This window comes from Mustelus asterias, chromosome 11 (assembly GCF_964213995.1).
Source record: "Mustelus asterias chromosome 11, sMusAst1.hap1.1, whole genome shotgun sequence".
In the NCBI taxonomy this organism is placed as follows: domain Eukaryota; kingdom Metazoa; phylum Chordata; class Chondrichthyes; order Carcharhiniformes; family Triakidae; genus Mustelus; species Mustelus asterias.
This window is the reverse complement of record NC_135811.1, coordinates 6,019,097-6,042,194: the sequence shown is the minus strand read 5'-3', so window position 1 is coordinate 6,042,194 and position 23,098 is coordinate 6,019,097. Positions and strand designations below refer to the sequence as shown.

General features: G+C 42.3%; 1 protein-coding gene across 1 annotated transcript in view; it reads right to left on the bottom strand.

Moving 5' to 3' along the window:
- ubtd1b (ubiquitin domain containing 1b) overlaps positions 1–23,098 on the bottom strand; it is an 81,938-nt gene that overhangs the window by 23,796 nt on the left and 35,044 nt on the right. The window lies entirely within an intron of this gene.

The following is a 23,098-nucleotide window of genomic DNA, read 5'->3' as shown; positions in this document are numbered from 1 at the left end:
GTCATATCTGGATTTCTTATATGCGCCTCTGACCTGGGCTTCAGCTAGCAGTGGATATCCCTGTTCTTCCATGGGTTTCCGGTTGGGAAACACACGGATTGTACTACATTGTTTGCAAGGTGCTTTGGGGCATCCCCAGGCAATAAAAAGCAGTATATAAATATTTATTTTTACATCTCCCAGGAATACTTGCAACAGGTCCATCATCCACTCCATCTTGGTGATGCAACTAATTATTTTGTTTCTCCCAAGTAAAATTAAATTTTGTTTTCCTACCAACAGAGCGTGGACAGAATCGTGTTTTTTCAAGTTTAGAAAATACATCACACAAGTGGGAGGTTTAAAAAAGAAACAGATTTTGCTTGATTTCAAAAGATCTTTTCAACATTGAAGGAAGACCAGAAAAATAGTATTATGTAGCTATCCCTAGTTAAAGTGAGGCAGGAACACAAAACAGAATAGGCACTTAAGTACAGAACTGGAAACATGATGGAAAAGCTATCCCTCCCACAAAACAAATTCAAAACAGACCACAAACCTCACTGCTGACATACAGTGAAGTACTTAGAGGACACCAAATATTTTTCTCTCTCCTCTCCCTGACAATGACTGTGCAAATTGTGTTTACTGATAACATTATTAGGATTAAAATCCACAAAGGTAGGGACAGGGAAGAGGAACCTGGCGGATGTCAGACACACAATGTTCTTTTTGTTTTATACAATGGAGATGCTGTACAGGTGGCCAGTGCAATTCACAGAAGCTCAAAAAACTTGCTAACCTTTCTCCTCGTACTCTGCAGAGGACAGGCAGCCTTTGTGTCCCACTTACCTTTAAAAGCCACTTTGAGATCTTCACATTTTGTGTCTACCAATGTGTCGACCAGTTCCCTAGATGTCCCACTCTTTATAAATTAGAAGATTAACTACAGACTAAGGCTTTCTCTCTACCTATTTGTAGTACAGAGGGAAAATGCAATAGCAACAGAGGCCTTTGACACTGGCGTAAGATATTTCCTTCACCATGCTGCAGTAAGTGGTTTAGTGACTGACCATTATGTACGGACATGGATTATTAGAATAGTGAAACAGAGACAGAAAAGCTGAGCATAAATAAGGGAAGAACTCTTCCAGATTAACGGACATAACAAACCCAGAAATTATCTACAATTCAGTCCCGCTGACATTTCTCCTACTCATATAGCCTTTAACCCCTTCTCTTTAATCCATTTACATTATCTGCTTAAATGATTTTCCCTTCCACTCAACCTTTTCATTCTAACCTCCCTATGACATTTGAATCCTACTTGTTAAATTAGCGAGTTGCCCAATGATAACAGCTACAGACTCAGAAAACAGTGATCGTGGGACAAGGTGTTGCACCCTCTGCCACCAATCACACTAAATAAAATCACAATGAAATTGGTTAGCTCATCTTCCACCTCAGGTCTACAATGACAACCTGGGACTTGATGCCGAACTCTGTACATGCAAGGAAAAGCAGCTACCACCTTTGACTGACAAACAAACATGCAAATTAGGAGCAAGGATCCACGTCATTCTGCCTCTTAAACCTGCTCTGCTATTTGATAAGATCTGATTGTGGCCTTAACTCCACTTTCCTGTCTACCCACAATACCCTCTGAACATTTTTAAAGCAGAGTTGGAAAGATTCTTGATTGATGAAGGAGTCAATCACTGTTCTCTGTTATGTGGAATTCTCTTCCTCGATGATCCCCAGAAAAAACTCCTCATTTCCATCTTAAATGGGATCACTTATTTTTAAAATGTGTTCCCTAGTTCTGGAATATCCCATAAGGGGAACGATCCTCTCAGCATCCCCCCTGTCAAGTCCCCTCGGAATCTTCTATGTTTTAATAAGATTACCTTTCATTCTTTTAAACTCCAAAAGGAAACAAGCTCAACCTTTCCTCATAAGATTACCACTTCATTCCAGGAATCAGTCAAATGAATTTTCTCTGAATTTTCTCTAACGCTATTGTGTCCTTTCTTAAATGAAACCAAACAATAGTCAAGATGTGGTCTCACCAATACTCTTTAATCGCTGGAGCAAAACATCCCTACCTTCATATTCCATTCCTCTTGTAATAACCAACAACATTCAATTTGCCTTGCTGTATCTGCATAATCTTTTGTGATTAGTGTACTAGGACATCCAGATCCCTCTGTAACTCAGTTTGCAATCTCCCTCAATTTAAATAATATGCTGCTTTACTGTTCTTCTTGCCAAAGTGGACAAGCTCACATTTTTCAACATCATACTCCTTTTTACCCACTCACTTAATGTATCTAAATCCCATGTCCTCCTCACAATTTACTGTCCTATTAGTATGTCATCAAATTTAGTGACCATACATTTGGTCCCTTTATTCAAGTTATTTATACAGGTTATTTTATTTTTGGATAGATGATTGATTGGGTAGCAGGAAGCAGAGTAGTAAGATAAATGGGTCATTTTTAGGTTGGCGAACTGTAACCAGTGCAGTGCCACAGGAATCAATGCTGGGGCTTTTCCCAAATGTTGCTCTGCAATTGAACATGGTAAGAGTAGGCCCAAGACACCACACTTACTCAAGAAATTCCCCTCTCTGCAGTAAAACATCTGAAATGCTTCACTGAGAAGTCAACCTCTTTCATGGTGGTGGAGGGGGGGTTGGGAAGAAAGAAATCTCAGGAATCACAGATTGGAATGGTAACTCAGTGGCATCACTAGCTCTTCTAAGCACACATTCGGTATTGAAAGCATTTTAATTATGATGTATTTTGATGGCACTCTGTGCAAGTTATAAAATCAGGAATGGTTAGGTAAAATGTACACAAACCAGTTTAACAAGATCTTTAAAATAGCTACTCGTATAGTTCACGATATCGAGATATCAAAGCAAAAGATCTCCAAAGACATTTGTTTACCAGATGATGATACAATGACATAATTCAGTTAAATTAATTAATCAAGTTATGCTTGTGCTGTTTATATATTTCAAAGAGTAAAACCTTAGACCAATTCATTGTATTGGACAGAGCATTTGACGCAACAAATTTGTCATGACGACAGAAACTATTCATAGTAAGCTGCTCCAGGAAGGGATTCAGCTTACAAGCTTTTCATTGATGCACTAACATTCCTCCACAAAACAAGGAAGGCACTTATCTGGGAAACTTGCTGAACTGAGTATGTATGTTCAAAGTGATTTGTGCTGTCAATAAAGATGAAACAGAATGCGTCAGTCACATATTTCAGGACAACCTTTGAGCAGTGAAAAAGCTTTATACAATCTGGGAGGAAGCACATCACCTAAGGTTATACTTCAAAAATAATGTTATACACTACATACTCCAAAACAACTTTTCATAAATCAACAGGTGCTTGATGGAGAGATTTATTCTTTAAAACGACTCATCCTACCGAGGGATATGATTAACCTTTTAGTGAATGACAGTTTGACTCCAGGATGGAAGGAATGCAGAAAATACAGCACAGGATAAACTGGCTGTAAAAACATTGTACAAAATAATGATCAATCATTGCTTTCAGATTTTAACTTGCCATTTGAGGCAATAATTCAGCAGCATCAGGTCCCAGTTGTGACTGGGGTGCAATGGCCACAAGAACAGCTTTGCTAATGCTCAAGTTTGGCAACGTTATTTACAAGTGACATTAACCTGTTCCACCTTGATTTGCCTTTGACCATCTTTGGAGGTAGGAAAATGGATAAACTTCAGCCATTCTAGAGTCAGACACATACAAATTGAAAAAAAATCCTTCACTTGGCATCATAACCATTGGAATCCATATTACAAGATACTAATCAAGCTGAACAATGGATGGACAATAACATCTTGTATTTATATAGCACATTTCATTCTGTTATTTCTCAACCATTTCTATACTTCATAAGAGTATAGGCAAGCAAAATCTGACATTAAATCACAATCTCTGGCTGATGGCCAAAAATTGGTTCAAGGTAGGTTTTAAGATGCATCTTAAAAAGGGGCAAAGAGAGAATTGAAGAGTTTAGGGTTCAGATACCTGAAAGATCAGCCACCCAATCGTAGACTGATTAAAATTAAGGATGCAGAAGAGGCCAGAACAAGATGAGAGTAGATATCGGAGGGTCGTGAGGACTAGATGAAATACCAAAGATAGGGAGGTGGATGTCCCGGAGGAATTTGAAAACAAGAACGAGGATTTTATAATCAAGGAGTCGCTTACTGGGAACAAATATAGGTAACTGAGTGCAGGGATGACAAATCAACACAATCTAGTGTGAGTAAGGACATGAGCAGAATCTTGGCTGACCTTAAGTTTATGAAGGGTAGAATGTGGGAGGCTAACCAAGAACTGCTGCCTCTCAGTACCAGGGACCAGAGTTTGATTCCAGCTTCGGGTGACTGTATGGAGCTTGCACGTTCTCCCCACGTCTGCGGGATTTCCTCCGGGTGCTCCGGTTTCTTCCCACAGTCCAAAGATGTGTAGGTTAGATGGATTGGCCATGCTAAATTGCCCTTAGTGTCTGGGGATTAGCAGAATAAATACATGGGGTTACGGGGATCGGGCCTGGGTGGGATAGCTGTCGGTAGAGGCTCGATGGGCCGAATGACCGCCTTCTGCACTGAAGGGATTCTATGATTCAAAAATAACGGATGAGGGCTTCAGCAGCAGATGTGCTGAGACAGGAACAGTGCTGGGCAAAGTTAAGGATACAATAGGCTTAGCAATAGCATAGATGTGTGACTGCTAAGGATCAAAAGTTACACCAAGGTTTCAAACAGCCAAGTTAAGCTTTACACAGTTGCCAGGGAGACAGATAAGAGTCAGTAGCTAGAGAACCAAGTGTGTGGAAGGGATCGAAGCTAATGGCTTCAATCCTGCCAATATTCAATTGGAGAAAATATTGCAGAGTCTGAGAGATGGCAGGGAGGTAGAGCTGGGTGGTGTCTGTAAAACAATGCTGGATTTTTGGACAATGACACCAAGGGGCAGCACATAGGTGAGAAATAGGAGGGGACCAAAGGTTTGATCCGGGGGTGGGGGACGAGGGGGGCAATGGTGTAGGCATGAAAGAGGAGCCGTTGTGAGTGATAACTTGACTATGACAAAATAATAAGAATGGAACTAGGCGAGTTCTTAGGGAGTGCAGTTCCACTCACCAGGACGACAGAGTAGGGGTGTTGGAGAAGGATTGTGTGGTCAGCTGTGTCAAGGGTTCAAACACGTCAAGAAGGGCAAAGCAGGATGGTTTACCTTTGTCACAGCCACAGAGGATGTGAGATCATTACATTTTGCAAAGCACAAAAGGTACATCAGTCAGATTTAAAGGGAAACTTGAAGATACTCTCAAGCAGGAGACAATTGGTGACTTAAAATCATCACAAAGATTTTCTGCAACAACAAATGTACACAATCAGCAAATACATCTGTTCTGTGCAAAAAAAAGTCTCAAAGAAAAGGCACTTCAGTCTCCACCGTTATTCAATGGATTTCATTCAACTCAGACTATTGATTTCTAGAATACCATTTGCTTTCCACACAGATGAATAGTCCTTTAGCTTTCTTAAACCCAAGACACCGACATTAATGGCTTCTCTCATTATAGCTTCAAGCAGTTTCATAAATGAACTTAGAGCCCTAGCCTCATCCATCTTTCTTTGGAGACAGAGCGAGGGAAGGAGCAAGTGCAGCAGTGTGGGGAAGGGGAAAGGAGAGAGGAGGACAGGAAGGTGGTGGGGTGTGGGACGAGGGATGGTGGAGAGAAGGAGAGAGGGGGCCCAGCAGGGAGTTAACACTTCCCGAAGAGAAGAGGTGAGGAGACAAGTGGACAAGAAATTAAATGTACACTTCACAAAGTTGTTAATAATCACGTACAATTTGAAAGCTTTGAGCAATCTTAGCCAGATTGGATGGGAATGGGATGAAGAAAGGGAGAGAGTAAGCAAGAGAGAGGGAAGCAACAAGGTCTGCCCGAGGTGGTTAGTTTTCTTCAGACAGGCCTTTGGTTGGGGTGCCAGTGTGTCAATAAAGACCAACTTGGAGTAGCCATGATGTGGAGTTGCCGGCGTTGGACTGGGGTAGGCACAGTAAGTAGTCTCACAACACCAGGTTAAAGTCCAACAGATTGGATTTTAACCTGGCGTTGAGAGACCACTGACTGTAACTTGGAGTAGCTACAAACAAATAATGTACTATTGCAGGAAAACAGTTTCCTCTGTTCTTCCCAAATCCTGGTGAGACAGTGGGCAAAAAGAGACTATTTGCAAATCCAACAAGGTCCTTCCAGGCTGGATTGGAGCATCATTGGTCAGGAGCTGGAAGAAAGCTATTGCAGAAAAAAAAAAAGCACCACAAAGTTGCACTAATTTTGCATCTAAGCCTCACATTCCTCATTTCTAACTTACAAAAACAGAAAAGCAAATAAAATGACCACTAGTATGTGTCCAATGACAATGAATATTGACACAAGTCTGAAGAATTCATTGAAAAATATCGACCCTCTTAGCTGGAAGGACAACATGAATTCTCGATTTTAGCACCAAGACTCTGCAACAGAGCCAGATAAGCCAGGAGTGAAATCATACTTCTTCCTGCATTACTGTAAAATCAGCACAAAATAACTATTATCCTGGAACAAAAAACAACTGTTTACAAAGGAAAACAAAATTCTAAAATCAATATTAAAGTAGATTTTAATATATATAGCATCTATGATAACTAGGGTTAGGGTTTTAAAATAGTGTTAGAGTTGAGGCTGTGACTGGCTCACTAGCATCAACCTGAATCTTTGGAAAACAGGGGCCTGAAACTTGTGTTTCAATAGATTTTCAATATGGAGGGCATAATGAAGAAAATATATGACCCACTGGGCCCTCACATTTCCTCAAAACACATGCAAATCAGTTGTATCTGGCTTTACTTTACTGTATGTTCAGTCTTAATTTGATTGCTCTGGAGGATTCCAATGTACAGTAAACTGTGTGTTATCCAGCACTGCATTAATTTGAATGCCCTATTAACTGTGTGTTATCCAGCACTGCATTAATCTGAATGCCCTATTAACTGGATTTTTTAAACCCCCCCCCCCAGTGCAAATCCTCACTAGCAACTGGAAACCATTCTGAAGTTATCTGAAACCAAGCTTCCAGTGGTGGTGCTGGTAGTCCTTATCAGTAAGTATTGCTGTAATTTCTGAGTTTGTGCTGTGCATTATTGTGAATTGTATCCTCCACCATTATATCCAATAAACCAGAAAAAAGGCGAGATGAGAAGTGAAACGAGTTGTGTTGATATTGAAACAGAAAATGGACATTTGGAGATATTGAAAAGGGAGAGAATCAGGAGGTTTTGATGAAAGAGTAAAGACTGGGCTCAGCCACAATATACAATATCCAAGCTCAAAGAACAATTGCTCAAGTTTTTTGCTAGTTCCGGGTCAAATAAAGCAGCTGAAGTTATGCCAGAGAGGCAGGACTTAGGGTCCAGACAACTGAAGACATTGCCACCCAATGGTGCAGCAATTAAATTCAGAGATGCACAAGAGGCCAGAATTAGGCAGATCACTGAGGGTTGTGGGCAGGGGAGATTTAAGAGGTTTGCAGCAGCAATGGGTTTAAGATGTTGTGATTATTAAAACTTCTTCGAACATACTTATAGAGTCCACAGGTGGAAATTAAAGTACTGATGGCACTCCTGTCCTGGGGCCAACATTTATTCCTCTCCTGACATCCTAACAGCACATCATTAGGTTATTATTGCACTGCTATTTCTGAAACTTTGCATGCACAAACTGACTGCTGTCTATTATATTACAACAGTGACTACACTTGAAAGTGTTTCATTAGCGGCAAAGCACTTTGAAACATTCTGAGGGCATGAAAGAGATTCTAGAAATGCAAGTTATGCTTTCCTACAGAGAGAAGTTTTGATGTCCCACCTGAGCAGATGTCGGTTATGAGGTTATTTGAAGTCAGTCATGAAGAGGAAATGCACAGAAATCCAGTCTCAAAACATGTTAGGTGTTTCAAAGTACACAGTTCAGAGTCCATAATGGGTTACTCTTGGTTAGTTGCCAAATCCTCCTTAATCTGTTGGTACGGAGACCACACGAGAACAACGGCAGGCTTGCAAGTTATGTAAAGGTCATTTTCATAAAAGCAATTTATAGCACAATGAATTAACACTCCTGTAATCTGGAGAGGTACTTTAAATAGGATGAATAAAACTATCTAAATTAAGGATCTGATGCTGGGTTTATTACCATAGCTTAAACTTAAAAGCGGTCAGTTATAGACTACACATAATTTACACGTTATTGTAACAAAATATTTGAAACCTAATCTTCTGTGAAACTATATTATGTTGAAGCCTGTGCCAAAATTGTTTTAGGATTCAAAAAAAGCAGATTGTATTCCTTGCTCACTTTCCAGGACCCCCTCCAATCTATAAGTGTCCCATTCCCAGGATTCTTCTTCTTTCACAAAGGCCAAAAGCAGGTAAAGCAGAAAACTGTTGGTGGATTCTCCGACAGTTTCCCTTCCCCGCCGCCATGATCCAATTTTCACAAATCAAGGCCAGTGTCCTGGAATAGAAACGTTGGGTTTCATGTTATTGACTGAAAACAACAACTTGGAAAGCCTAAATAGACCAGAAAGCACCGGAAGCAGTGAGGTCAGCAGCAATTCGGAAAATTCTCAGCCTCTGCCCATAGTTCAAATGAAACTGAGGCAAACATTTAAAATGGACCATTATACAATAGTACTAGGTCAACAATCCAGTTCCAATCTATAAGGCTGGAGAGGTGGGTAGAGCATGGGTTTACACTTGTAATTTTTGTCTAGTGAGCCACTGGTGGAAAGTGTGCTTTATAAGGGAGGCTGGAAATAGTTGTGATTCCCTCCCGATCTAGATTGCATATTATTTCGGTTCCCACATGAATGTCACGGCTGCAGAAGGTAGCTGGAATCCATGGAACCATGAGTCACCATCAGGAATGGAGGAAACGGAATTGTTCAAGTAAAACCGAGTCCAAAAAGGAGCATTCCATGTGTGTGTGCTTTCCAAACATGGAATATAAAAGGTTCAAGGAACATGCATGATTACCAGTAATTGCTATGCTAGCATCATGACTAAGGTCATTGCATCTCTGGGTTAAGAACAAAATTGCCTCCAAGATTGTTATGCTGCTCCATCATGACAGTGTTACACTATACAGCATGGTGCACCAGTGCCGTCATGCTCAAGTGTTCGCAATTTTTTGTGCTAAACAAGGTAAAGCAATCTACTCCCTGCACCAATGTTAATATCAAGCACTCCCCGATTAGATATATTATTGTTATATACACCGACTGAAGTTGCCTGTACTTTCATTGACGTACCCTAGCTTAAATCTCAAACCAGAACCTGCGATAACATCGGTGTGACTGTTATTTTCCCATTTTCCAGACCAGAAGTTTATCCACCCACCCCTTACTGAGTGAAGCTGCCAATTTAGTTTCATCATGACTGGGATGGGAGGAGTGTGTCTATTATCTAGCCCCAATACTCCACAGGCCACAGCATTAAAAGTTTAACTTGCTCACCAAAATGGCCAATTGTTTTTCTTCACTACTGGCAACCAGAATACAAGAGACTTTTAACGAGGCTTCTTTCGATAAATAACAAAGTTATCAGTTTATTCTAAAACAAAACTTGTTAGCAAATTGCAAGAACTGGTTAACACACAATTGTACTCTGGAAGTATGGTCATCTATCTCCTCTTAAACAACTACCCCAGCACACATACAGACACATTTACAGGCAAACAGATAGAGCCTTTCTCAGAGATGGGCCTTATTAAATAAAGGATTAAGCTTGCAGGCTCTCAACACTGTTGATCAGAAGTTCCCTCATGGGAAGCTTATGTAGGGATGAGGAAACAAGGTTCAGATGGCTCGATTGAGGGTTACAAGTTAGCAAGGAATTAGCTGAAAAAGGGGCTTAGGAGGGCTAGGAGGGGACACGAGAAGTCCTTGGCGGGTCGGATCAAGGAAAGCCCCAAGGCTTTTTACTCTTATGTGAGGAATAAAAGAATGACCAGGGTGAGGTTAGGGCCGGTCAAGGACAGTAGTGGGAACTTGTGTATGGAGTCAGTAGAGATAGGCGAGGTGATGAATGAATACTTTTCTTCAGTGTTCACCAAGGAGAGGGGCCATGTTTTTGAGGAAGAGAAGGTGTTACAGGCTAATAGGCTGGAGGAAATAGATGTTCGGAGGGAGGATGTCCTGGCAGTTTTGAATAAACTGAAGGCCGATAAGTCCCCTGGGCCTGATGAAATGTATCCTAGGATTCTTTGGGAGGCAAGGGATGAGATTGCAGAGCCTTTGGCTTTGATCTTTGGGTCCTCGCTGTCCACGGGGATGGTGCCAGAGGACTGGAGAATGGCGAATGTTGTTCCTCTGTTTAAGAAAGGGAATAGAAATGACCCTGGTAATTATAGACCGGTTAGTCTGACTTCGGTGGTTGGTAAATTGATGGAAAAGGTCCTTAGAGATGGGATTTACGACCATTTAGAAAGATGCGGATTAATCCGGGATAGTCAGCATGGATTCGTGAAGGGCAAGTCGTGCCTCACAAATTTGATAGAATTTTTTGAGGAGGTAACTAAGTGTGTTGATGAAGGTAGGGCAGTTGATGTCATATACATGGATTTTAGTAAGGCGTTTGATAAGGTCCCCCATGGTCGGCTTATGATGAAAGTGAGGAGGTGTGGGATAGAGGGAAAGTTGGCCGATTGGATAGGTAACTGGCTGTCTGATCGAAGACAGAGGGTGGTGGTGGATGGAAAATTTTCGGATTGGAGGCAGGTTGCTAGCGGAGTGCCACAGGGATCAGTGCTTGGTCCTCTGCTCTTTGTGATTTTTATTAATGACTTAGAGGAGGGGGCTGAAGGGTGGATCAGTAAATTTGCTGATGACACCAAGATTGGTGGAGTAGTGGAAGAGGTGGAGGGCTGTTGTAGGCTGCAAAGAGACATAGATAGGATGCAAAGCTAGGCTGAAAAATGGCAAATGGAGTTTAACCCTGATAAATGTGAGGTGATTCATTTTGGTAGGACTAATTTAAATGTGGATTACAGGGTCAAAGGTAGGGTTCTGAAGACTGTGGAGGAATAGAGAGATCTTGGGGTTCATATCCACAGATCTCTAAAGGTTGCCACTCAAGTGGATAGAGCTATGAAGAAGGCCTATAGTGCGTTAGCTTTTATTAACAGGGGGTTGGAGTTTAAGAGCCGTGGGGTTATGCTGCAACTGTACAGGACCTTGTTGAGACCACATTTGGAATATTGTGTGCAGTTCTGGTCACCTCACTATAAGAAGGATGTGGAAGCGCTGGAAAGAGTGCAGAGGAGATTTACCAGGATGCTGCCTGGTTTGGAGGGTAGGTCTTATGAGGAAAGGTTGAGGGAGCTAGGGCTGTTCTCTCTGGAGCGGAGGAGGCTGAGGGGAGACTTAATAGTGGTTTATAAAATGATGAAGGGGATAGATAGAGTGAACGTTCAAAGACTATTTCCTCGGGTGGATGGAGCTATTACAAGGGGGCATAACTATAGGGTTCGTGGTGGGAGCTACAGGAAGGATATCAGAGGTAGGTTCTTTACGCAGAGAGTGGTTGGGGTGTGGAATGGACTGCCTGCAGTGATAGTGGAGTCAGACACTTTAGGAACATTTAAGCGGTTATTGGATAGGCACATGGAGCACACCAGGATGATAAGGAGTGGGATAGCTTGATCTTGGTTTCAGATAAAGCTCGGCACAACATCGTGGGCCGAAGGGCCTGTTCTGTGCTGTACTGTTCTATGTTCTAAGATGGACTGCTGGTCCCAGTGGATATCTGAAAGTATATGTATATAGCTGGATCATAGGGGAGGTGATGGCGTTGTGATATTGTCACTGGACTAGTAATCCAGAGAATTAGAATAATGCTCTGGGGACAAGGGTTCAAATCCCACCATGGCAAATGGTGAAATTTGAATTCAATTTTTTAAAAATCTGGAATTAAAGGTCTAATGATGACTGTAAAACATTGTCCATCTAGTTCACAAATGTCCTTTAAGGAAGGAAATCTGTCATCCTGGTCTGACCAACATGTGACTCCAGGCCCACAGCAATGTGGTTGACTCTTAAATGCCCTTTGAAAGTTGAAGGGCAATTAGAGATGGGCAATAAATGCTGAACCAGCCAACGACGCCCACATCCCACGAATGAATAAATAAAAATTATTCTGGTCTCAGCTTTGCAGGTCCAAATGCCAACAAGTTACAGATGAGGATTCTCTGGGTACAGGTTGATAGCTACACCCAATTTCAGGCAAAGCAGAGAGAGACAGTCAGTCAGTTAGGGTCACCTTCCTTTCTCAGCTTATTCTCCAACAAGACTGACTTCCAAAGCAACAAATCCAAAAGTCAAGTTTTTTGTGTCTCTATCACGCGATTTCCAGCAAACCTTTGCATTTCTTCAGACCCCACCCCCCCTCCACCCCATCCATTAAAGTAATTACAGGTTAAAACAAACAAATAGATCTTTAATTGGCACACAAGCCAGGTGATTTCTTGGAAGAGGACGGTGAACCCATGACCTTTTCTTTAAAAAAGCTCGAGGTCAGCATCCAAGCACCCAAATAATGCAATATCCTTCCATATTTTTAAAAGAAAAATTCAGTCTTGAAAGATATGATACAACATAAGGAATAGGAACTAGGATAGGCCTTTCGGACCTTTGAGCCTGCAGTGGCATCCAATCCGGTCAAAGCTAATCTTCTATCTCAACCTCACCTTTGTGTACCATCCTCATATCCCTTGATTCAACCTCACTTTTGCGTACCATCCTATATCCCCTGATTCCCAAATACAGTCAGTGATTGAGCACCCACAGCCTTCTGAGCCGGGAAATTCCAAATAACATCAAACCTCTGAGCGAGGAAAATCTCATCTCTATACGAAATGATCAATCCCTTATTCTTATTGTGATAAAGTCCATGCCGATGACAAATTTGTTTGAGGCTTTCCAAATGAATTACACCTACAGTTCTCATTGCCAAATCTAGGAAACCTTTGAACTGGATTTAGATCGATGCCCCTGTGGGAAAGTGTGAATGTCTAAACCACTGCATCATGTCTTCCAAACAGTGCTCCAAATACTAAATTATATTTAGTGTTAAATGCCGGTTACGCTGGGAGTTTAATCTACTGCTTGCTGTGCAATACATGTAATAATGATCCCATTAATCTCACTGCCAAGTTGCATTTTAACAGCTGATTGACTGGAAGGAAGGCTGGTCGATAAGACTACTTCCATTATAGCACATTAAAAACTCATCTCTCAATAGCCAGAGGTCATGGGTTATTTTTTCAAGCTATGTAACAATCATTTGGATAAAGTTAGATGGACAATATAATAAAGCCTTGCCTGAAAGTGAAATGTTAACCTGCAACGCCACAAGTTGCCACAGTTAAACAAATGATCTCTTCCTTTTTAACCGTTCTAATGGGCGACACGGTAGCACAGTGGTTAACACTGCTGCTTCACAGCGCCAGAGACCCGGGTTCGATTCCCAGCTTGGGTCACTGTCTGTGTGGAGTTTGCATGTTCTCCTCGTGTCTGCGTGGGTTTCCTCCGGGTGCTCCAGTTTCCTCCCACATTCTGAAAGAGGTGCTGGTTAGGGTGCATTGACCCGAAAAGGCGCTGGATTGTGGCGACTAGGGGAATTTCACAGTAACTTCACTGCAGTGTTAATGTAAGCCTTACTTGTGACTAATAAATAAACTTTAACCTTGGATCAAACGGTGGAACCTTAGGACTTTTGGAATGTATCTGTAGCTCAACTAGCCAAGTTTTTGCCAATTAAATCAGTGAAGGATCTTGCTTTTATATTTGCATCTTCTGCTCAGCACGATATCCCAAAGCATTTCACACAGACAAATTAATTAGTTTTGAAGTTGTAGTCACTAATATCACAGATGTTTACACAATTAAGTTCCACTAACAGTGAATAAGACAAGTAGCCAGCTAATCTGCTTTGATGGTGCTGGCTGAAGATTATGTTGGCCTGGACACTGAAAGGATATCCTTGCTCCTCTTCAAATACAGTCTTAGAATCTTTTACAAGTAGATGGAGTCTCCATTTAACATCTCATCTGAAAAGATGGTACTGCTGATAGTGCAACCAACCCCAAGTACTGCAATGAAGTATCAGTCTTGATTGTGAGCTCAAGCGTTGGTGTAGGCCTTGAGCCCATGACCTCCTGACCAGCTCATCACAAAAAAAGTTAGATTTAATGGGCTGCACGATTTGTAATTCAAATGGAAAAGCAAATTCGTAATTACTGCTTTTATAATCTTGAGTACAAACTGTAGACATTGAACTGTATTGAAGCACAGATGAGCAATACAGAAAAACCAAAAATAGTAGGGTTGTGGCCATTAAGTTTATTGAAGTACAGGATTAAAGAACATGTAAAATATGTTGTTTTAAATAGTAATAGTAAAATATTTTGTGCTACCACTAATTCAAAGACTATATATTTACTTTTAAAAAGAGTAAAAGTGAAAGAAATCCCCCACAGTCCAATTTTCAGTGATTAGTTGGAGTGAGTGCAGACAAGTTCTGAACATTTCATACTTTAGAAATTAACTGGTTTCAAATCACCACTGTCCCTGGTTCTCATTATCTGGTGTTTTACCATTGCAGTTATTTACTCTGTGACCACAGAAGGCAGAGTGTGGGGATAAGAGGGTCCTTTTCAGGATGGCAACCGGTGACGAGTGGTGTCCCACAGGGTCAGTGTTGGAACCACAATTTTTCACTACATACATTAATGATCTGGAAGATGGAACTGAGGGCATGGTTGCTAAATTTGCGGATGATACAAAGATATGTAAAGGGACAGGTAGTATTGAGGAAGCGGGGAGGCTGCAGAATTAGTGGTTAGCACTGCTGGCTCACAGTGCCAGGGACCGGGGTTTAGTCCTAGCCTCAGTTGACCGTCTGTGTGCAAACTCCACATTCTCCCAGAGTCTGTGTGGGTTTCCTCCCACAGTCCAAGGATGTGCGCGTTAGGTTGATTGGCCATGCTAGATTGCCCCTTTGTGCCAGGGGATTTAGGAGGATAAATATATGGGGTTACGGGGATAGGACCTTGGTGGGATTGTTGTCGGTGCAGGCTCGATGGGCCAAATGGCCTCCTTCTGCACTGTAGATTTTATGATTCTATTCTATGAATGACTTGGACAGGCTAGGAGAGTGGGCAAAGTAGTGGCAGACGGAATACAATGTGGGAAAGTGTGAGGTTATGCACTTTGGTAGGAAGAATAGAGGCGTAGACTATTTTCTAAATGGGAAAGGCTTCGGAAATCTGAAGCACAAAGGGACTTGGAAGTGCTGGTTCAGGACTCTCTTAAGGTCAACATGCAGGTTGAGTTGGCAGGAAGGCAAATTCAGTGTTAGTGTTCATTTCTAGAGGGCGAGAATAGAAGAGCAGGGATGTACTGCGGAGGCTGTACAAAGCTCTGGTCAGACCCCATCTGGAATATTGTGAGCAGTTTTGGGCCCCATACCTAAGGAAGGATGTGCTGGCCTTGGAGGCGGTCCAGAGGAGCAAGAATAATCCCAGGAATGATTTGACTTGTCACATGTATTTGTATACAGTGAAAAGTATTGTTTTTTGTACACTATACAGACAATGCGTACCGTTCATAGAGAAGGAAAGGAGAGAGTGCAAAATGTAGTGTTACAGTCATAGCTTGGGTGTAGAGAAAGATCAAGTTAGTGCAAGGTAGGTCCATTCAAAAGTCTGATGGCAGCAGGGAAGAAGCTGTTCTTGAGTTGGTTGGTACGTGTCCTCAGACTTTTGTATCTTTTGCCTGACGGAAGATGGTGGAAGAGAAAATGTCCGGGGCGCTTTTCCAAAGCAGCAGCAAGTGTAAACAGAGTCAATGGATGGGAGGCAGGTTTGTGTGATGGACTGGGCTTCATTCATGACCTTTGTAGTATCTTGCGGTCTTGGGCAGAAGAGAAGCCATACCAAGCTGTGATACAATCAGAAAGAATGCTTTCTATGGTACATCTATAAAAGTTGGTGAGAGTCGTAGCTGACATGCCAAATTTCCTTAAGTCTTCTGAGAAAGTAGAGGCGTTGGTGGGCTTTCTTAACTATAGTGTTGGCATGGGGGGACCAGGATAGGTTGTTGGTGATCTGGACACCTAAATGAAGGGTTTGTCATATGAGGAGCGGTTGATGAGTCCAGGCCTATATTCGGAGTTTAGAAGGATGAGGGGGGATCTAAGAACAACAAAGAACAAAGAACAATACAGCACAGGAACAGGCCCTTCGGCCCTTCAAGCCCGCGCTGCTCCCTGGTCCAAACTAGACCATTCTTTTGTATCCCTCCATTCCCACTCCGTTCATATGGCTGTCTAGATAAGTCTTAAACGTTCCCAGTGTGTCCGCCTCCACTACTTTGCCCGGCAGCGCATTCCAGCCCCCACCACCCTCTGTGTAAAATACGTCCTTCTGATATCCGTGTTAAACCTCCCCCCCTCACCGTGAACCTATGGCCCCTCGTGAACGTCATCACCGACCTTGGAAAAAGCTTCCCACCGTTCACCCTATCTATGCCTTTTATAATTTTATACACCTCTATTAGGTCACCCCTCATCCTCCGTCTTTCCAGTGAGAACAACCCCAGTTTACCCAATCTCTCCTCATAACTAAGCCCTTCCATACCAGGCAACATCCTGGTAAACCTCCTCTGCACTCTCTCCAAAGCCTCCACGTCCTTCTGGTAGTGTGGCGACCAGAACTGGGTGCAGTATTCCAAATGCGGCCGAACCAACGTTCTATACAACTGCAACATCAGACCCCAACTTTTATACTCTATGCCCCGTCCTATAAGGGCAAGCATGCCACATGCCTTATTCACTACCTTCTCCACCTGTGACGTCACCTTCAAGGATCTGTGGACCTGCACACCCAGGTCCCTCTGCGTATTTACACCCTTTATGGTTCTGCCAATTATCCCCCCTACGTTAGTTCTACCAAAATGCATCACTTCGCATTTATCTGGATTGAACTCCATCTGCCATTTCTTTGCCCAAATTTCCAGCCTATCTATCTCCTTCTGCAGCCTCTGACAATGTTCCTCACTATCTGCAAGTCCAGCCATTTTCGTGTCATCCGCAAACTTACTGATCACCCCAGTTACACCTTCTTCCAGATCGTTTATATAAATCACAAACAGCAGAGGTCCCAATACAGAGCCCTGCGGACACCACTAGTCACAGGCATCCAGCCGGAAAAAGACCCTTCCACTACCACCCTCTGTCTTCTGTGACCAAGATGTGGAGATGCCGGCGTTGGACCGGGGTGAACACAGTAAGAGTTTTAACAACACCAGATTAAAGTCCAGCAGGTTTATTTGGTAGCAAACACCATTAGCTTTCGGAGCGCTGCTCCTTCGTCAGATGGAGTGGAAATGTGCTCTCAAACAGTGCACAGACACAAAATCAAGTTACAGAATACATTTCCACTCCATCTGACGAAGGAGCAGCGCTCCGAAAGCTAATGGTGTTTGCTACCAAATAAACCTGTTGGACTTTAACCTGGTGTTGTTAAAACTCTTTCTGTGACCAAGCCAGTTCTCCACCCATCTAGCCACCTCCCCCTTTATCCCATGAGATCCATGAGATCTAATTGAAACTTACAGAATACTGAGAGGCCTGGATAGAGTGGACGTGGAAAGTATAGTTCTACTAGTGGGAGAGACTGAACTCGAGGGCACAACCTCAGAGTGAAGGGACGCTCCATTAAAACTGAGATGAGGAGGGATTTCTTCAGCCAGAGGGTGGTGAATCTGCAGAACTCTTTGCCACAGAGGGCTGTGAAGGCCAGGTCATTGAGTGTCTTTAAGACAGGGATAGATAGGTTCTTGATCAATAAGGGGATCAAGGGTTACGAGGAGAAGGCAGGAGAATGGGGATGAGAATCATATCAGCCATGATTGAATGGCGGAGCAGACTCGATGGGCCGAATGGCCTTATTCTGCTCCTATATTTTATGGTCTTATGACCCAAAAACAGGGGGGGAATCAGAGTTTTCAAAGAGGAAGCTTTCAGATCCCAAAGCTTCTACATCATGGAAATATTCAAAGTGTAAAAGATTGAAAGGTGAGAATGAGAATTGGCTGATGAAAAGCTCGGTCATTCTCAGACGAGATGGAGGTGTTCAGCAAAGTTGTCAGCCAATCTTCATTTGGTCTCCCCAATAAAGGGGAGACCACATTGTTCCATTCTTTGTTTGTGAAAATGCCATCTCTCATACCTGTTGTTTCTGAGATGTATCCCATGTACACCTCCTTTCAACCCATCTTTTGTTTCTTTACTCGTCCTATTACCATCTCCTTTGCTGTGCATCATTATGCTTTCGTCATCTGGTCCTTTTTGCTGTACATCCCATCATAGGTTTTCCCTTCCACTCTTTCCCAGTCCCTGGACTTGCTTGAAAGCTGTTATATATCTAATTTTAAGTTTGAAAAAAATTATATTTCTCTCTCCACAGGCCTGAGTATTTCATCTTTTTTTCTGTTTTATTGGAGAATGAGTTTGACCACAGATTGTATTGTGTTTAACCTTTAGCATATTGAAACCTCGCAAAATGCTTCACAAGAGCATTATAAACAATTATTACCTGCTTCTCTTCTGCACAATCTTAGTAAAGGCACTGAGAATCTCCACAACCCTTCACAAATTACTAACTCACAATCAAGATCAACATCACTCACCAAATTGTCACAGATTTAGAGTTTCTGATGAGTCAGTGACTAAACGTACCTGTCGTGGCACTATAGTGACATTGCCTTAAACAATTCCAGATTCAGCCCTTCATCTAAGTCTAGGCAAGGGGAAAGTTGGCCGACATACTCACTCCAAACCACTGATCCATGAAACCAGATGGCAAGTGTGCTCAAATGGCACTGGATGAAGATAGGAATAGCCTCAAAAGTGAAGTCACTTCATGGTTGAATAGCCTTCCAAAAGTAATGTGAAGAACCTAGTACTGCCAGGGGAAGGGGGAACAAAATTGAAGAGGAGAGGGTCAAAAAAAAAAGAGGGGAAACCAGTAAAAGTGGTTCTTGTGTCTTTGGAAACAGAATTTTACTCTATATTGCAGTCAATACAAGTTCAGTCAGCTGTGTGCACAGTGTACTCAGTCTCCATTCTAAATCTATTTATGATGACAACATCATTTGCACCTGGAAATTTATACAAGTCGCAGTCAGTTATTCCATTAAAAGCTCATTGAAAAAACATTCATATGTTTACAGAGACAGAGAGCTCTAATTATACTGTGCAAACGTAATTCAAACCCAGTATTAGCAAGTGCCTACAGGATCTTCAGGCACCACCCAGACTCCCTTCAGACTAAGGCCAGTTTGCTGGTTATAAATTTCACTGGAGCAGAAAATTAATTTCCAGGGTGAAAACTGAGAAGAGACTTCGATCATTTTGGGGCTCAAAATATTTCCAACATTCATGCTCCCGCAAGACAAGCAAATGTTCTCAGACAGCAAATTATTTCTTTGCATCCATGACAAAGATAAATACGGTAGATCAAGTCTGCTTCACTCAGTGCACCCATCACCACCCAGTTGCATCCTCTTGTAGTCATATGAGATTAAGTTCAATAACTGTGGAGACATGATGTGATGCAACACTGGATTAACAAAACTAGTCATGCATATGCAGCACCATAACACTTAAGAGTCAAAGAATCAAACAGCACAGAAAAAGGCCCTTCGGCCCATTGAGTCTGCACCGACAATAATTACCACTAAAGTTGCGCTAATCCCATTTTCCATTACCTGTCCCATATCCTTGGGTGTTATGATGTTTCAAGTGCTCATCCAAATCTTTTTTTTCAAAGGTTATAAGGTTTCCAGCCTCCGGACTACCTTCCCATGATGTGGAGTTGCCGGCGTTGGACTGGGGTAGGCATAGTAAGTTGGCTCACAACACCAGGTTAAAGTGCAACAGGTTTATTTGGTAGCACGAGCTTTTGGAGCGCTGCTCCTTCATCAGGTGAGTGACGAAGGAGCAGTGCTCCGAAAGCTCGTACTACCAAATAAACCTGTTGGACTTTAACCTGGTGTTATGAGACAATTTACTGCCACTACCTTCCCAGACAGTGCATTCCAGATTCCCACCACCCTGAGTTTTTTTTTCTCTGAATCTCCTGCCCCTTATCCTAAAACTATGCCCCCTTGTGATTCATCCCTCACCCCAGGGAAACAGCAGCTTCCCATTCACTCTATCGTATCCCACAATCTTGTACACCTCAATCATCACCTTCAGCCTTCTCTGCTCTGAAGAAAACTATCCAAGCCTATCCAGTTTCTCCTTGTAGCTCAAAAGCTCCATCCCAGGCAACATCCTGGTGAATCTCCACTGCACCCCTTCAAATGCAATCACATCCTTCCTATAGTGAGGTGACCAGAACTGTACACTGTACTACAGTTGAGGCCTAACCAATGTTCTGTTCAGCTCCAACATTACCTCCTTGCTCTTATACTCTATGCCATGACTGATAAAAGCAAATGTCCCATATGCCTTCTTAACTAGCCTATTCACCTGCTCTGCTACCTTCAGGGATCTGTGAATAAGTACCTCAAGATCCTCTGAGCTTCCTAGTGCCCTGCCATTCATTAAATACTCTCTTGCCTTGTTACTTCTTCCAAAGTGAATCACCATGCACTTATCATGGTTAAATGCCATCTGCCACTGCTCTACCCATCTGATCAACCCATCTATATCTTCCTGTGACCTATGATCTCCTTCTTAATTAACCACCCTACCAATCTTGATGTCATCCTCAAACTTGCTTATCATTTCCCCCCCACGTTTTAATCTATAGCATTTATGTCTATAACAAACAATATGAGACCCAGCACTGAACCTTGTGATATGCCACTGGACGGCAGCCTCCAGTCACTAAAACAACCTTCTACCACCACCCTTTGTGTCCTATTGCTGAGCCAGTCTTGGATTCATCTCACCAAGTTCCCCTGAATTCCATGTGCTTCAACCTTCTCAATTAATCTCCCATGTGTGACCTTGTCAAAGGTTTTGCTGAAATCCATTTGAACTACATAAACTGCACTTCCCTCATCCACACACAGTCACATTTTCAAAAAATTCTATCAAGTTTGTTAGGCATGACCTCCATCTGACAAAGCCATGCTGACTATCCCTAATTAACCCAAGCCTTTACAAGTGAAGATTAATTCTCTCCTTCAGAATTTTCTCCAATAGTTTCCCTACCACTGACGTGAGATTCACTGGTCTGTAATTTCCTGGTTCATCTCTACCACCCTTCTTGTAAAGTGGAACCACATTAGCCATCCTCCAGTCCTCTGGCGCTTGGGACTTCTTGCAGGTTAAACAATGAGATATAGTCATTGAGTGACACGATGTTTCACAAAGGGACAATCAAAAAGTGATAGCTGAAATAGAGGAGATATTTAGAATAGTGACCAAAAGTGGAGAGTTTTAAGGAGGCTCAAAAAGAAAAAAAAGGTTTGGAAACAGAATGCCAGAGAACAATTAGAGAACGGTAGGCAAGTAAGGTCATGGCAGCTATTAATGGGCACAAGAGGGCAAAGTCAGTAGCGTGGATGGTCAGGATCAACAGGAAAAAAAAATGACAGCTTGATCCTCTTCCGAGACGTTGTACACATCCAGCTAACCTAGCAACAAGGTCATGCAGAGCCCTCGAATCATCTGGAACCTTCCATGACCAACATATACTGCCAGATAACATTTATCAAAAATGGAGATTATATAGTTCAATTCTACATGTGTTTTTAATTTGGAAAGGACAGTTCATTTGTGGTGTTCCCACTGTAAGCAGCAGCTGGTGATTCTCTCTTTTGGTGGCATTGGGGAATGGTGCCACTCTTGCCCGAGACTATTCAGAGAAGAGGAGGTGGTTAGGCTTGTAGGGCTGTAAGTGGTTAGCACAAGAGAGAAAGAAATGATGCCATGATGGGATCCCAATAAATGATGGGATACCAAATAAACCTGTTGGACTTTAACCTAGTGTTGAGAGACTTCTTACTGCGTTTATCCCAATAAAGGACAGGAATTCATGTAAATGCAAAGTTTCTTCTTTAAATTTGAAGATGTTTTGAGTGGTAGGGGAGGGACAGATTCAGAAAGAATGTCCCTGATGATGGGGGAGTCAGAAACGAGGGGTCATAGTTTGACGATAAGTCCTTTTAAAACTGAGGTGAGGAGAAATTTCTTCACCTGGGGAGTTTCAGTGGCAGATTTGCTGAAGAAGGGGCAAATATGGGCAACGTTATGGAAGTAGGCAATTTGTGTGTTATAGTATATAGAAGTTATATTATCAAGCTTAGCTCAGAGTTTAAATAGGATGCTGAAGATGTGAATAATTTGGCCACACTTTAATACTTTTGCACTCAAGAACACGTTTATTCTTACTCTGATCACAAAACGATGCAATACTGCAGCTAGTCACCAAGCAGCACCGGGTACAATTCTCCTCTCTGTAGAGAAATCTTGTCCTCAGCATGTGCCTCCCTCTGGTGTAACTCAGATTAGAGGTTGAGCAGGATTAAATTCATTCGCCTCACTGCATATCACTCACAATCACAGAAGTTATTAAACTCTTTTCTCCACTACCATTATTCTGCCATGAATCCAACTCACTTCCTGGAGTTTCAGCTTAGCGTAATTGGTAGGAATCCCTGAAGTTGGAAGTTACTCTAACAGTAAGCGTATAAACTAGACTGCACAGACCCAAGGGTGTGTGGCCAAACCTAAGTGCTGTTCTTAAAATGAAACATTAAACCATAACTGCCTGTTCAGGTGGCTGTTAAAGATCCCATGACAAGTTTTTGAAAAACAAAGTTCTGCTGGTGTCATGGCCAACATTCCTCACTCAGCTAATGCCTTCATAAAATAGATTAACAGGTTTATCTCATTGCTGTTTGTGGCCCAGAAATGCAATTGTTGCTTTCTGACACTCAGAACA